We start from the raw sequence: 15,810 nt of genomic DNA, 5'->3' as shown, positions 1-15,810 counted from the left end.
TCATCCAAATCTATACATCATGTAGAGAACTTGACGCCGCCCTCCGTCAAGATTAAAACTCCATAGCACTTCCATCCAAATCTTTAACAGAGACTGAACAACGCAATGCCAACATAGAGCTAGACCTCCTTGAAGTGGCTTTTGCATGTGAACGGTTTCGGACTTAAATCTATAAAAGTGCGTTCCAGGTGGAAAGTGATCATAAACCTCTAGGAATTATCAATTTAATTTTTTTGTTGCAGCTCCACCTCCCCTCCGACGAATGATGTGATGTGTGTTATGACATGATGATTGTATATCGCCATGAAAAAGATATGACATCAGTGGATGGATTCTCAGGGCTACAAAATAAAAAAGCTAAAAAGCCATTGACTTAGACATGAGAGTGGATTTTGTTGAATTTTTACCCCCAAAATTAGCTCAGTTACACCAGGAAACAAATGAGGATGCCACACTATGTGAATTGTGAATTGAGAGACATCATTCTAATGTAACGTAATCGACCTGAGGGAGCGAACGAATTACCCCCTCCTTGGGAAGCCTCGGACTTCCCAGGGAAGGAGGCCATACTTAATATATATATATATATATATATATATACATATATATATATATATATATATATATATATATATATATATATATATATATATATATTAATGGAGAGTAGAAAACACATTGTGGATGCGTTATCGGCAGCTCCCGTTACTTACTCTCGCTTCTCCTTATTTGTCCCCCAGTCCTCATTTTTTAATGGGCGATTTTTCTGACAAAGGGAGAAGAAAAAGCTGTTTTCTAGGTTGGCAGTATTTTGCGCGAACCGTTAGCAGAGATGAAGAAAATTTTCTGGTTCTATGTAGCCATGTCACTAGTACGGGTGCTGGAGGTAAACGTTTTATCTCTGATTACGTTATCCGCCTGATAGTCAGCCACCCGAACCTTGGATTAACCACTAAGGAGGCTGTCCTATCAGCAGGTGCAAAGAACTAGGATGCTGTATTGCCATTTGGTGAATGAATTCTGGACCATGCAGTAGCTTCTGGTGGGGCCTCTCGATGCCATACTAGTGGGTAATTGTTACGGCTTTACCTTATCATGTGCTACAAAAAATTCTTCGTTTCTTTTTCTCTCTTCGTTTTCCTTTCAATCCTGCTCTAAGTAAATCTGACGACCTAGTCAACAAATTCAAAAATTTCATCATGACAAGTTTCAAGAAAAAATACACGATTAAACCCGGTTCTCCAACTTCCAAAGTAAACCCCTACTTCCATGTCCCCTTCTCCAACATCAGGGGTCTAAATTCTAAGCTTCCAGAGGTTGAAACCCAATTACAGGAGACTAAACCACACCTTTTATTTTTAAGCGAAACTGGTATTGGACAGGCTATTTCCCTAGAAGAGTTCGCAATTAAAGGATACTCTAACTTTACTTCTAAATCTGACCCCCAAGATTGCCATGTGCAATTAAATATTAAAGATGGCCATCCCTGTGATAGGGACATCTCCAGAGAAGATTCTAACTTACCCTATATTTGCTTCCGGGTAGCATTAGCTAACACTACTGCATTTATATTTACTCTCTATCGCCCCCACAACAGCGGAGTTACTATCTTTAAAAGCATATTTGAGAAAATTGACAAAATCCTGTCTGCTTATCCTTCAGCTAACATTCACGTATGTGGAGACTTCAATGTTCACAACGTGGAATGGTTGACCCACTCAAACAAGACCGATGATGAGGGGAGGTTTTGTCATGATTTCTCCATTGCTTATGATCTCACTCAGATTGTTCCCGAACCCACCCGTGTGCCCGACAATGACGGCCAGTATGCGAGTCTACTATACCTTTTTCTCACAACTTGCCCTGAACATTGTTCAGTTTCTGTTCTGTCTCCTCTTGGATCTTCCGACCACTCTGTTGTATCAATTAAGATAAAAATGAAATGTAAAAAGTCTCCAGACGTACCTCTCCATCGTACAGTATACCGATACACTAAAGCCGACTGGGATAGCTTCCGTACACTTATATCTGATCTACCTCTGCATTCCATGTTTAAAAAGGATGTGTCCTCTAGAGTATAAGACCTGACGGAATGGTTAATTGTAGGTATATACCGTTTCATACCCTCGAAAAAGTTCCAGCAAAAACCTAACAGCCAGCCATGATTCTCTCTAGAATGTGCTGCTGCCATTGCGCACAGAAATCACTTTTTCCACTGCTTTCAACGTAATAGATGTACGGAAACTAAAGCCGCTTTCAGGACTGCCAGCAAACATTGTAAGAAAGTAATAAAGAACGCAAGAGAGTTGTATGCTCAATCCGTTAAGTCCAAAGTAGCTGAGCAGCGGCTTGGTTCCAATCAGTTTTGGCAAATAGCAAACAGAATCCTGAACAGAAGCGTGTCCTCTATCCCAACTATCATCAATGGACCTGAGGCAATCTCGTCAGCATCAGACAAAGCCAAACTCTTTGCCAAGAACTTTGCAGCTAATTCTACCCTTTGCGACCAAGGCCGCCAACCCCCAATATTTCCTCCTGTATCAGAAAACACGCTATGTGATATGCATATATCTGTACGTGATGTTGCCAAGCTAATCAAAAACCTTGATTCCAGTAAAGCAACCAGCCCTGACGGTATTCCAATCATAGTACTCAAAAACCTTCAACCTGAACTCGCGCGTATACTTACAAAACAGTTTAAACGTTGTCTTAAGGAAATAGCTTCCCATCACACTGGAAAATTTCATTAGTATGCCCTATATTTAAGAAATCAGGTGATCGCTCATCCTCCTCTCAGTACAGGCCAATAAGTCTCCTGTGCCTCATGAGTAGGTTGCTGGAATCTGTGTTAAATACAGAAGTAATCAACCATCTCAACAAAAATAACCTTCTTAGTGACACTCAATAAGGTTTCCGTTCTGCTAGGTCTACAGCATATGTGCTTACAGTTATATCTCATAGGATTAGCAAATCTCTCGACGGAGGCAACCTTTCTAGGGCAATTGCTCTGGACATATCTAAGGCCTTTGATAGGGTATGGCATAAAGGTTTACTTCACAAGATCTCTAGCTATTGTATAGCTGGATATGTCTTCTCAATTATTAAATCATTTCTTTCTGATAGGTTCATAAGAGTAGTAGTTGAGGGGCAAACATCAGAAGCTCACAGTATTAATGCTGGTGTCCCTAACGGGTTCATCCTGAACCCAACTCTTTTCCTGATCTACTTTAATGATCTTCCAAATCATATCCTTACATAATTTGTAGACATTTATGCTGATGACACTACCATTTATGGTAGCACATCTAAGACAGTAAACGACTAGTTCTCTCCGATTCTCTCTCCTCTGATCTTGAGCACGTTGTACAATGGGGAAAGGAGTGACTGGTTACTTTTAATGCATCTAAAACCACGCGTCTCTCTTTACATCATCATTCTGATCCACATCTCGCATCAATTGAAATGAATGGCTCATCTTTTGCCTCAAGTTTTGACAAGCTTGTGGGCTTGACCATTACTCCTGATCTTAAATGGAACAGGTACATCAAATCTGTTGCCAAGGCCGCTGGAAAAATGGTGGGATCTTTGTATCGATATAGTAGATATTTCACTGCTGATGCAATTCTCTATCTATATAAGAGCCAGGTATGTCCAATGATGGAATACTGTTGCCACATCTGGGAAGGAGCTGCTAGAAAGGATTGTCCTACCTTAATAGAGTTCAAAAAAGACTTCGTAGCCTCGTAGGAGATTCCTTTTCTCTTTCCTGCAACCTCTATCTCACAGAAGAGATGTTGCGAGTTCGTCTAGCTGAAATCACTATCAATAATTCCCCCCACTCTTTATCTGTGCCTAAACCTAAACGTAGATTCCATGAACAAAGCTTCTTTCTTAGAACTGCACGCCTGTGGAATTGTCTTCCGTTTTCTTGCTTTCCGGCTGACTTCAATATGGTTGTCTTCAAGTCTAACGTAAATAAGTTCTTGGTGAGCCGTTCCATATAAGTTATCAAATTTACCGAGTTTTCGTTACTAATGTCTACTACATTGTCCAATTTCTACCGTACACTCTCAAACTCTTATCCTCGAGTGGCCTCTTGGCCTTGATGATGTGGGGATGACTTTATATAAAAATCTTCCAAATTATTGTTTCAATATGATTAAACTTTCTAATTCTACTTCATAGACATTACATACACAGGCATTGAAACGGTTCATTGTAATGGAGACAGATCATAAGTCATTAGGAAAGTAAATTTTAATTTCAACAATAACATTTTAAAAATGTTCTTATATCAAAACATGTTGTGGAAATCGTTAATGAAATAAAATTAAACAAATAAAAAGAAAATGATTCGACAAAACGGCTGATTTTATTTGTTTTTTGCCATAGTATTACTAAGCCTGCGGTTGACTCATCTTGATCATACCATATCATCAGCAGGTGAATTTCTATAAAAAGGAAATCTTGCTGCGAATATCGCAGTCAAAACACTCACAAGAGATAATGACACGACTGTATCAGATGCAAGAAATTCAGATGTACCATGATCAACATACATTCTTTTAACTGACATATTTAATATATCCAGTTATTTCTAAGAACACTGAACAATCGGATGCATTCCTAGAATATATTATTTATTATTTTTTAACTCTTGCTTACTGAGTTCGATTCTATCTTTTTCCAAATATCATGTTAAAACTGATCTATTTATTTACTGGGGTATATCCCTTTTAATGTAACACACTCAACTGAAATTCCCCAGGAACATAATAAAGATTGTTTCCTCAACCACCTTCTAAACAAACAACCCTGGAGTACCAGATACAGACACCAAAACAACCCGGCAAAAGTCCAGACCACCATATCACGACTCCTTGGCTATATAAAGCGTCTTGTTTTTTCTTCTTTATGAAAGAATATTTCAGTAACTGTGAAGGTTTGCAAAGTTTCTAATATTCTTATAGTTACACTTTAATAAACCATAATTTAGCTTCCAAATTATTTTTTCAAGCTGATGAACATTTCTTACTCTGCTTCATAGACATAATACACACTGGCATTGAAACGGTTGATTGTAATTGAGACAGATCATAAAATTCATTAGGAAAGTAAATTTTAATTTCAACAGTAAGATTTTACAAATCAAAACATGTGGCAATTGTTAATACAATAAAATTAACAAAATAAAAATAAAATGATTTTTAAATTCTGCACGCTTGGGAACTCTGTTTTCCCTGCTTTCAAATTGACTACAATATGGTCGTCTGCAAGCGAAATGTAAACCAATTCTTGACGAATCGTCCTCTTAAGTAATTCAATTTACCAAACGTCCACTACTAACGATTATTACGATATTGTCCCATTGACTACTGTACACTCATTGAACCTTTTCCTCGAGTAGCCTATGGATCTGGTTGATCTTTTGTAAAAAAATTGCCAGTGACAATACTCACGAACAGGCAATTTATTATTTTTTATTAAAACACAGATTATAAGACTTTTGATTAGGTTAATAGTTTAGATTTAGACTAAAATATTTTGTTACTGGGAAACTTGAGCGTTTAAATCTGTGTTTAATGTTTGACGTTATAAGTTTACTAAGAATAAACTATATGAAAATCATTAGATTCAGATTCCATTCAATGTAAAAACTCTGATATTATGGTGTGTACAACTCGTTTCTAATGACAATAATTAAATTCCTATCAATTATAGTACAACAATTTTCATAGTCATAAAATGTTCAAATCTTAATCTGATACTAATAAAACACCACAGCATGATCACTATTGAATTATAAAAACTGAATTTCACTAAACGCTTGAAATGTTTCATGATGTTAATGCTGGAAAACAAAGGGATATTCCAATAGTTGTAGGCGATTTAGGTATTGCACAAATAGTGATAAGTCCCAATAAAAACTTTAATATATGAATGGTATGTGTTGGCGGGGGCATTAATTTCATTAATTTTATTTTCATTTTGTCTGAGTTTATTTAGGGTTTAGGGAAAAAATGTAAAACAACTAATCCATTGCTGAACATTTATGTCTGATAAGAGTGTTACCAGCAGAACAAACAATAACTTAAAATATAAAAAGATCAAAAACTTCAAAGGAAATTTTCTATCCTATGCGTTATTATGATTGTAACGAATATTTATTAACTGTAAAGCAAAGACACTATAATATAGTTTATCTACAAAAAGTTTTGGTACAATAATTAAAAATTCATAAGAAAAGAAAGCAACAAAATTATTTTTCATTAACACAGTTTCTCTACCACAACAATTATATTACGTTCTCACAAGCTTACTTTTTAAACAATTCTTTACTTCCTCATATTGTATTATAGTCTCAAATTTATTAAGAATAGTTTCATCAATCATTAGTCGTTTCTGGTTTATTTTATTAATATTGTTTTACTTGAAGTTCTTATCAATCAATCATGAGACATATTTCTGAAGATTATTTTTTTAAATCCAGATGCTCCAATATATTGTAATCTTCTCTTGCTCAGCTTTAGTAAGGTCAAAATCATATATGGCTGTAACATCAATTATAGTTGCAGTTCTTTCGGACTTTGATGATGGCTTTGTCTTTTATGTATCGGGCGCTGGTATGTCTTTGTAATAGAACATGGAAACTTTTCCATTTCATGTTATCAGCAGTGGTTCATGTTTCTAAATATTGCTTTTCTCTGGTGTGAGTTCTCATATGAGTCAATGAATTTCATTTACAGCAAAATCATATCCACAAAGTTGCCATTATTGTAATTTTTCCGCAGTGTGAGTTCTCATATGTATCAGTAATGATGATTTTCGATAAAAAGAATATCCACAAACTTCACATGAATGTGGCTTTTCTCCAGTGTGAGTTCTTATATGTCTCACTAACTTGGATTTGTCAGTAAAAGAGTATCCACAAACCTCACATGAATGTGGTTTTTCCCCAGTGTGAGTTCTAATATGTCTCACTAAGTTTGATTTTACAAAACAAGAATAGCCACAGACTTCACATGAATGTGACTTTTCCCCAGTGTGAGTTCTCATATGTCTCATTAACAATGAATGTAAAGAAAAAGAATATCCACAAACCTCACATGAATATGGCTTTTCCCCAGTGTGAGTTCTCATATGTCTCACTAACTTTGATTTTTCAGTAAAAGAGTATCCACAAACGTCACATGAATGTGGCTTTTCCCCAGTGTGAGTTCTCATATGTCTCATTAACGATGAATGTAAAGAAAAAGAATATCCACAAACCTCACATGAATGTGGCTTTTCCCCAGTGTGAGTTCTCATATGTCTCACTAAATTTGATTTTTCAGTAAAAGAGTATCCACAAACGTCACATGAATGTGGCTTTTCCCCAGTGTGAGTTCTCATATGTATTACTAACTTTGATTTCACAGAACAAGAATATCCACAAACTTCACATGAATGTGGATTTTCCCCAGTGTGAGTTCTCATATGTTTCAATAAATTTGATTTTACAGAACAAGAAAATCCACAAACTTCACATGAATGTGGTTTTTCCCCAGTGTGAGTTCTCATATGTATCAGTAACGATGATTTCCGATTACAAGAATATCCACAAACTTCACAAGAATGTGGCTTTTCCTCGGTGTGTGTTCTCATGTTTCACTAACGATGATTTCACAGAACAAAAATATCCAAAAACTTCAACTTAATTATTTGTCTTTCCCCCAGTGTGAGTGTTAATATGTGTCACTTTGATTTCTTTAGATCAAGAATATCAACACACTTCACAAGAATGTGGCTTTTCCGCAGTGTGAATTTTCATATCTCAGTAAGACATTGCTTGCTGTTAATATCTCAGTAAGATGTGTAAGAACGGGAATATCAATACACTTTACAAGAATATTGTTTTACACGAAGCATTACTTTTCTCTATTTATTTTAAATTTACAAATCAGTTTGTTTCAGCTGGGGATGGATCATCCTACAATATGCCAAACATTAAAATAATATTTTTTAATGCTGAGCTCTCTTTAAGTGCATTTGTTTTCTTCAGTGTGTGTTCATATATGTATATATAAGTATATTTTGAAGAAAAAGAATATTCACACATTTCACAAAATGTGTTTTTATAAAAAAATCATACACATGATAAAAATGTGACTAATATTACCTTCAAGATGTGTTAAGTTTTCACAACTATTTCATAACATTCGTAAATAATAGCGGTCAGGATAAGAAAAATTCCCACAGACGCCGCTTTATTCTTCCAAATAATGTAATTCTCTTCATCAAATAATGTTTAAAGAAAATCATATTCCATTAAAATTCAGTCATAGGGTTCAATCAGGAACATCTGCAAAAAAATGAAATTCAATATTTTTACTATTTCATATTATGTATTAGTATTGTTTATTGTTAATTTTATTGAATTTAAGTCACAACCCTTAGAATAATTTAATCTAAATATTCATAAGCGTCACGTTAAAAATTTCTATTTTCTAACTTTACACAGAACCAGTAAATGTATATTAAAATCCAATCACATTGTTTAATCAGTAACATCTGCAAAAATGAAATTATATATTTTTAATATTTGCTTTGATCTATTAGTATTGTTTATTATTTTCTAACTTTACATCAAAATACGCTACTATCAAACCATTGTCTTAATACATGTTTTTTAGTATGCAAACTTTTATTCCATATATTTTTATATTTTTATTACTTTTTAGATTTTTATATATATTTATCAATTTTTTAAAGAAAATCATTACATTTTTTATTACTTTTTAGATTTATATATATTTATTAATTTTGTAATTCTTTTCAATCCTATGATTTAAGGAAATATTACACTTCTAATTCATGTGAATACAAAATTATGTGTAACTACATACTTTTACCTTATAAGGGTGTAAATGTTTCAAGTTTATTTAAATATCGACACCAACCAATTTTTAGTATAATATTTATCAAGTATATTAGCAAGTGATTTGAGATCATCACAAAGACTTCATAAAAAAACGGAGTATTACTAAAAAATAATTAGGAATTAGAGTATCCTATACATTTTCAAAGCTTACATAAAACTATGCATTGAATATTATTGCCACATATGAGCTGGTGCAACTATCATTAACTTACTCGGTCTTTGGTAAGGTTCACGAAGAGTCTCGAATTTAATTCATCCATCCCCCACACACAACCTCCACTCTTTGTCTCACTCTCACAATGTTTAATCCCTATACCCTGTTTTCAAGTAATTCATTAGAATGCACTCTGATTAATGTAACACATGTACGTACATGATTCTAATTCATCTAACAATCAGAAAAATCTCGCCCCTTCCTTGTTTTTTTTTTTTTTTTTTTTTTTTTTACACAGTGATCACCACTTATCAAGGCCCGGAAGCCACTCAGGGATAAGGGTTATTGCAAGTACATCACGTTAGTGAGGAGATTTTATGAAGTGTTTAATTAGGGGGGCGGTTCATTAGGAATTTGTTAACATTAGACTTGAAGACATCCAAGTTGTAGTCCGGAGGGAAGCAGGCAGACGGAACAGAGTTCCACAGGCGTGCAGTTCTAAGAAAGAAGCTTTGCTCATGAAATCCGCGTTTTGATTTAGGCACAGATATAGAGTGGGGGAAATTTTTCACAGTGGATTCAGCTAGACGGGTGATTTTCGTGAAAGTTTGGCGAGGGGGGACCAGGGATTGGAGTTCAGACGAGCACCTGCCATGAAAATAACGATAAAACAAGGATAGGCTCGCAACGTCTCTTCTGTGGGAGAGGGGTTGCAGGGTAGAGAAAAGGGCATCCCCCACTAAACCACGAAGTCTATTTTGTACTCTGTCAAGGCATGATAGGCTGTTTTTGGCAGCTCCTGCCCAGATATGGCAACAGTATTCCATCCTTTGCCGTACTTGGCTTTTATATAGATAGAGAATTGCATCAGTAGTGAGATATCTTCTGGAGCGGTAGAAGGATCCCACCATCTTTCCTGCGACCTTGGCAACAGACTTGATGTACGTGTTCCATTTCAGATCAGGAGTAAAGGTCAAACCCAGAAGCTTGTCAAAACACGGGGCCTCACCCAGACGAGAGCCATCCATCACAATTGATGCCAGCTGGGGATCAGAGCGTTGATGATGTAAGGATAGGAGTTTGGTTTTAGATGCATTAAAGGTAACTAGCCACATCTTCCCCCACTGAACCACGCGCTCGAGATCAGAGGAGAGAGAATCCGAGAGAACTTCGTCATTTACAGCCTTTGATGTGTTGCCGTAGATGGTCGTGTCATCAGCATAGATGTCAACGAATGATTTAAGTATGTGTTTAGGGAGGTCATTGATGTTGATATTTCTATAGACAAGAAAGTATTTTAGTGTTAGACTTTGGAAGTCCTTTCATTTTCTGCTTCTATATAGCAGAATGCCTTTTACTCTTATTGGCTTCGTCAGTCTGCAACACTTTGCTGTAGTTTAAATGTAATATGTACGGACATTGATGAACTTGTTTCTTAGTAATAAACCCAAGTATTAGTCCTTTACCTTCAGCTGATAATATGCCTTGTTTGTGATGAAAATATGTAAAAACACATCTTGAATGTTTTATTTTCAAATCTCTGTTCACCTCTAATTCACATGAATGTAAAAACTGTTTAATCACAGTTGTTTAACTTAACGTGTTCAATGTTTTGTATTAAAATATTAAAAAGATAAAAGATTTAAATCACTATAAACAGATATTACATATACTATTATATATTATTATATAATATTCCTGTATTTTTTGTCCCAATACACTTTCTCATGTAACTACAGAACGATATTTTTGACATATTAATTCATTATAATAAAACTGTGGATTAAATCCTATGAGGCACATCATAACGATTGCAAAGATATACAATATACTTATACATATACCATAACGTTTCTGTTCCTCTATCCAAATGTAACCCATGGACGTACATAATTCTAATTCATCTAACAATCAGAAAAATCTCGCCCCTTCTTTGTTGATATTTTCCATATACCAGAAAGTATTTTACTGTTAGACTTTGGAATTCCCTCCATTTTTGACATATTAATTCATTATAATAAAACTGTGGATTAAATCCTAGGAGTGACATCATAACGATTGCAAAGATATACAATGAAAGTAGCTGTTATTTTTCCCTCTAAAAAACAAGTACTACTCCTGCACCCAGTCGATGCTTGGAGGTGTTCGGCATTACGGTCATATATGGGGTTTCACTGTAAATTCCAGGCTCATATATTTATACATATACCATAACGTTTCTGTTCCTCTATCCAAACAAATAATGATTCTCCGTATTCACACTTCACAAAATCTCATTGGCTGACAACTAAATATTCAGTCATTCTGGAATGAACGAAGCCTCATTCAAAGAAGAACGCACCTGAGATTAAAACAAACATGAGGTAATCATTTAAGATTAAATACTTTGGAAACTAAAAAAAAATAAATAAAACAAACTATATTTTTATTATTACCAGAAAATATGTACTTCCCTGTTATTACTTTAGCAAGAATGAATTACTATTTCCTTACCTTTCTTACTAAAATGTTTCGTTATCCTTATTACTAAAATACCATTGTTAATTCTTTCAGTTTTTTGCATGCACACCTAATTATTTTAACTTTTTTACTTTATAAAAATACAATGTTGCTTTCCTTACAAAATTGTTTTATTAAAATTATACTTTCTTTTGTAGACCTTAAAATAAATGTTTTTACAATTATATATTGATACTTTTGGATACAATAAATGTTTTGGTTTACAAGAATCTTCTGTCAGAAAAAATTGATTTATTATTTATTTGTTGTGTTATTTGACCAAGAAGAAATCGGATTTTTTTCATCATAATTTCGTTATTCATTTTACATTTACAGTGGAAGAGACTCATAAAAAGAATTAATATTTATATTTCATTTTCGTAAAAAAGATAACCATACAGTAATTCGCTTTTACTTAAATATAAATAAGGACGCATGAGAAAAAAGTTTGTTTACATTTGATTTTCAAGTTTCCGATACGCTAAGGTTTGCCGTTTGTTTATATTAAAATGTTTCACAAACTTTAAATGGGTAAAATTTAATCATACCATTATTTCACATGTGAGGCTGTGATTAAAATTAATTTTAAATTAACCACAAATAAAAAGAAATCATGCCAAATGAAGTTTACAAATTAAATGTAAATGTGTTTTTTAAAAATAATTTATAATTAAAAGCGCTGAACATTACAAAGTACAATTTTGGGCAATTATACGTTTTTGATATCGTGCTGAAATATTGCTTTTGTTTACAAAGCCAGTTTTACCTTGTGGAGGGGAGGGAGTTTTTAACTATATTTCCACCTTACGATTGAATAAAAGTATTTGTGTGAAACTTGAATTTAACTGGAAAACACTATTTATAAATAGCGCAGTACCAAAAATGCATAAGCACCAAATTTTATAGTAGATACTGATCTCAGTTGCATATGATGGCAGAGCACCATTACCACCCCCACCTTTCAACTGCCCCCATCCCCAATGTAAACAAATGCTTTGTGAAATATTAAATGACATTCTACTCTGTAAATGTCGGTTCCTTACTTATGTAAAAATGGTTAAATAAGCTGCAGAAGCACATGTTAAAGTGCACAAGTTATAATTGACTACCACCCTCCAAAAAGAATGAAAAATATAAAAAAAATGATTTTGTATACCATTCGGGAACATTTAATTTTTAGATCAACAATTCTTGTTATTTATATGTCTATTAAAGATTCCTCCGCGATGTGATAAGTCACTTCACTATAAGAAAACATTATTACAGGCGGTGAAATGACACAAAATAGTCCCTGGGTAAAGAGGTTCATACAATGCAAACGGTGAATTTGTGACGGTTGTAAATAAACAAATAAAATTAAATAAACATATTTTGTACAAAAATCTAAATGTCAGATTGAAAAAATATTTTAGAAGATTTTTTTTATGGAAGACTCATACGTTTTTTTTTGTTCACGTATGTTATAAAGCATGGCGAAATCAATATTTATTGGATTGCAAAAAAAATGAACTTATTTTAATGTTTCAGATTATTTTAAACGTTATTGGATGTAATTTTTTTAAAAGTGTATGAAAAGAAAAGAAATAATAATAACTTACCTTTCATTCCAGGAATTCAATACGAAAAAAGTCGGATGAATTCGTTCTTTTCTATTGTGTTCATTATTAGTAAATTGATACAACTTTTGTTTTGTGTGTCCAATTTATTAAGAAATAAAATATTTGAAAATATAAAAGAATCAAAATTAAAAGATGAAAAACACGATTTAAACGTGAAATTATTTAAAGGAAAAAAATCAACTGTTAAAGAACAATGAATTTAGATCACCGTAAAACGGTGTAATGATTATTTCATTCCTCGTGTAAAAAAAATGTCCGTTCATTTGTTAAAAATGTGCAATTGTTTTCTAATCATGTTTAGAACATATTAAATAATGAAACAAATTATATCGATGCTTAAAGCTAAAATAATTATAAATGGTATTTTAAAAGCCATTCTTAACATCGGGAGGTTGTTTTTTTTATTTTACTATTCTTTGTTTCTACCTAACAATTGAAAAAAAACAAAAAAACACGAAACTTCAATTTAACCCGAAAAAACTATTTACAAATAGCGCGGTTATTAAAATGCATAAGCCCCACATTTTGGTTTAGTTTTGCAGTAGAGATGATGGAAGATGGTACAGTACTTTATATATATATATATATATATATATATATATATATATATATATATATATATATATATATATATATATATATAGATGTTATGTTATTTGTTTTTGTTTTTGCGATACGTTTTGAAATAATTCAATTATTTACGAAAGTGCATTTTTAATTATAAAGAAGTGACCCAAGAACCATCGCGTAAATTCAATCAACTAAAATAAGATGGAAAACGGGGTGAGGAAAAAAAATAATAATGGGGCAAGTTATATGTACAATTCAATAAAATAAATAAGTCGATTAAAAAACAAGATCGTTAAAATACAGTTAAAACACACACACACACACACACACACACACACATATATATATATATATATATATATATATATATATATATATATATATATATATATATATATATATATATATATATATATATTTCTTTTCGATGCCCTTTTTGTGACCAAGAGCGGGGGTAGGTGTATCAGAATTTTTGTATTGACATTATTATGGATTATAATTCCGAAATAAACTATTAAAGTTGTTTTAAAAGTAATAGAAATTTTATTTAAAACAAAAACAGTAATGAAATTAATTGAATTTTACGAGCTCAGTATGTTTCAATTTTTAAACTTTAAAAATCGATCAACATTTTTCTATTGATTAAATTTTTACGATATATCAGGGTCAATGTGAAATTTTATGCTCTTTCCAAGAAACCGAATATAATATTTTAGACAAGTGTTTTTTTAAATTCACGCCCCCCCTATTTTCAATTGTCTATTAAAAAGTAAATAATTAATTTACTCACCAAAGTTTTATATATCACAAATTGACGATAAAAGATCGTTGTTTGTTTTTTCTTTGTTTTTTTTTTAATGAAACCTTGGTCCTTGCTCTTTAAATTGAAAAACAATTAGGGATTGAGTTACATTTTTCAAGTAGTTATAAGTTTGGAAAGACAGGGGGTCGAATTAATTCACGCCTCCCATTTTGAAATGTCTACTAAAATGTAAATAATTTATTTACTCACCAAAGTGTTTATATCACAAATTGAAGATAAAAGATCAATAAATAATATATTCAAATTTAAAACGAATAATAGAAGAGTTTTTTTGTTTGTTTTTTTTTGAAATTTACATGTAAAATCCGAAGTTTAAAATTAAAAAAAAAACAAAAAAAAACATGTTTGTTTGGGTTTTTTTAATGAAACCTTGGTCCTTGCTTCTTTAATTGAAAAAAGAATAGAGCTTGCATTACATTTTTCGAGGAGTTATAAGCTTGGAAAGACAGGGTGGAATTATTCAATACTTTTCACGAAATTTCTGACACACCTAGTGCGGGGTCCGATTGAAATATAAATATAAATATAAAAAATCACAATAAAAATATTAAATACAAAAAGTAACATATTTTGGTGCAAGTCTATTATTGGGCCGAAAATGAAGTCGGTTACATGGAAAATCTGCAAAAAAACAGTATAACGTACGTACTTGTCATTGCATGTACATGTCATATTCCAAAAATCACGTAAATCGATCAAGTAGTTTTTTTTTTATTTAAGAAAATCAAATATTAAAGCACAGTTAATCGAGAATAAGTCGAGCGCCATGTTGGATCGACACTATGTCAGCTAACGCCACCTAACAGTCAAATGCGATCCACGGATCAAAGAAGGGGGAGATAATCGCCTTTTTTTTCATGTCCGCTTAAAGTCTATTTAAAAAAAAACTGATTCGGACATGAAATCAGTATTTGAAATTATTAATTTGTTGACTCTTAGGAAAAGAAGTCGTTGTCTTATTTTATCAGTTTATATTTTTTTTTCATTCCAAATAAATAACTGATTCGGACATTTTATTCCCAAATAAATAACTGAATCGGACATTCCTAAAAAGGAAAAGAAGTCGTTATTGTTACTTTATTAATTTGTATTTGTAATAGGAAAAAGTTTGTTTTCGGCATTTCAGGAAAAAAATAAAAAAATAAATAAATATGTCAATTATCTCCCCCTTCTTTGATCCGTGGATTGCATTTGGCTGTTAGGTGGCGTTAGCTGACATAGTGTC

The 15,810-nt window shown here is 32.7% G+C and overlaps 1 long non-coding RNA gene across 1 annotated transcript; it reads right to left on the bottom strand.

Annotated features, from left to right (window-relative positions):
- Positions 1-7,943: 7,943 nt before the first annotated feature.
- LOC145270388 (uncharacterized) lies at positions 7,944-13,385 on the bottom strand. The gene is made up of 2 exons (XR_013865331.1): positions 13,172-13,385; positions 7,944-8,341 (listed from the first exon to the last, which is right to left on the bottom strand). It is a non-coding gene; the product is annotated as an uncharacterized LOC145270388 (long non-coding RNA).
- Between the last annotated feature and the right edge of the window lie 2,425 nt (positions 13,386-15,810).

Source organism: Euprymna scolopes, chromosome 46 (genome assembly GCF_053919585.1).
Source record: "Euprymna scolopes isolate OS-2025 chromosome 46, ASM5391958v1, whole genome shotgun sequence".
Classification (NCBI taxonomy): Eukaryota; Metazoa; Mollusca; class Cephalopoda; order Sepiida; family Sepiolidae; genus Euprymna; species Euprymna scolopes.
The sequence above is the reverse complement of the archived record's forward strand: the minus strand, read 5'-3'. Positions and strand labels throughout refer to the sequence as shown.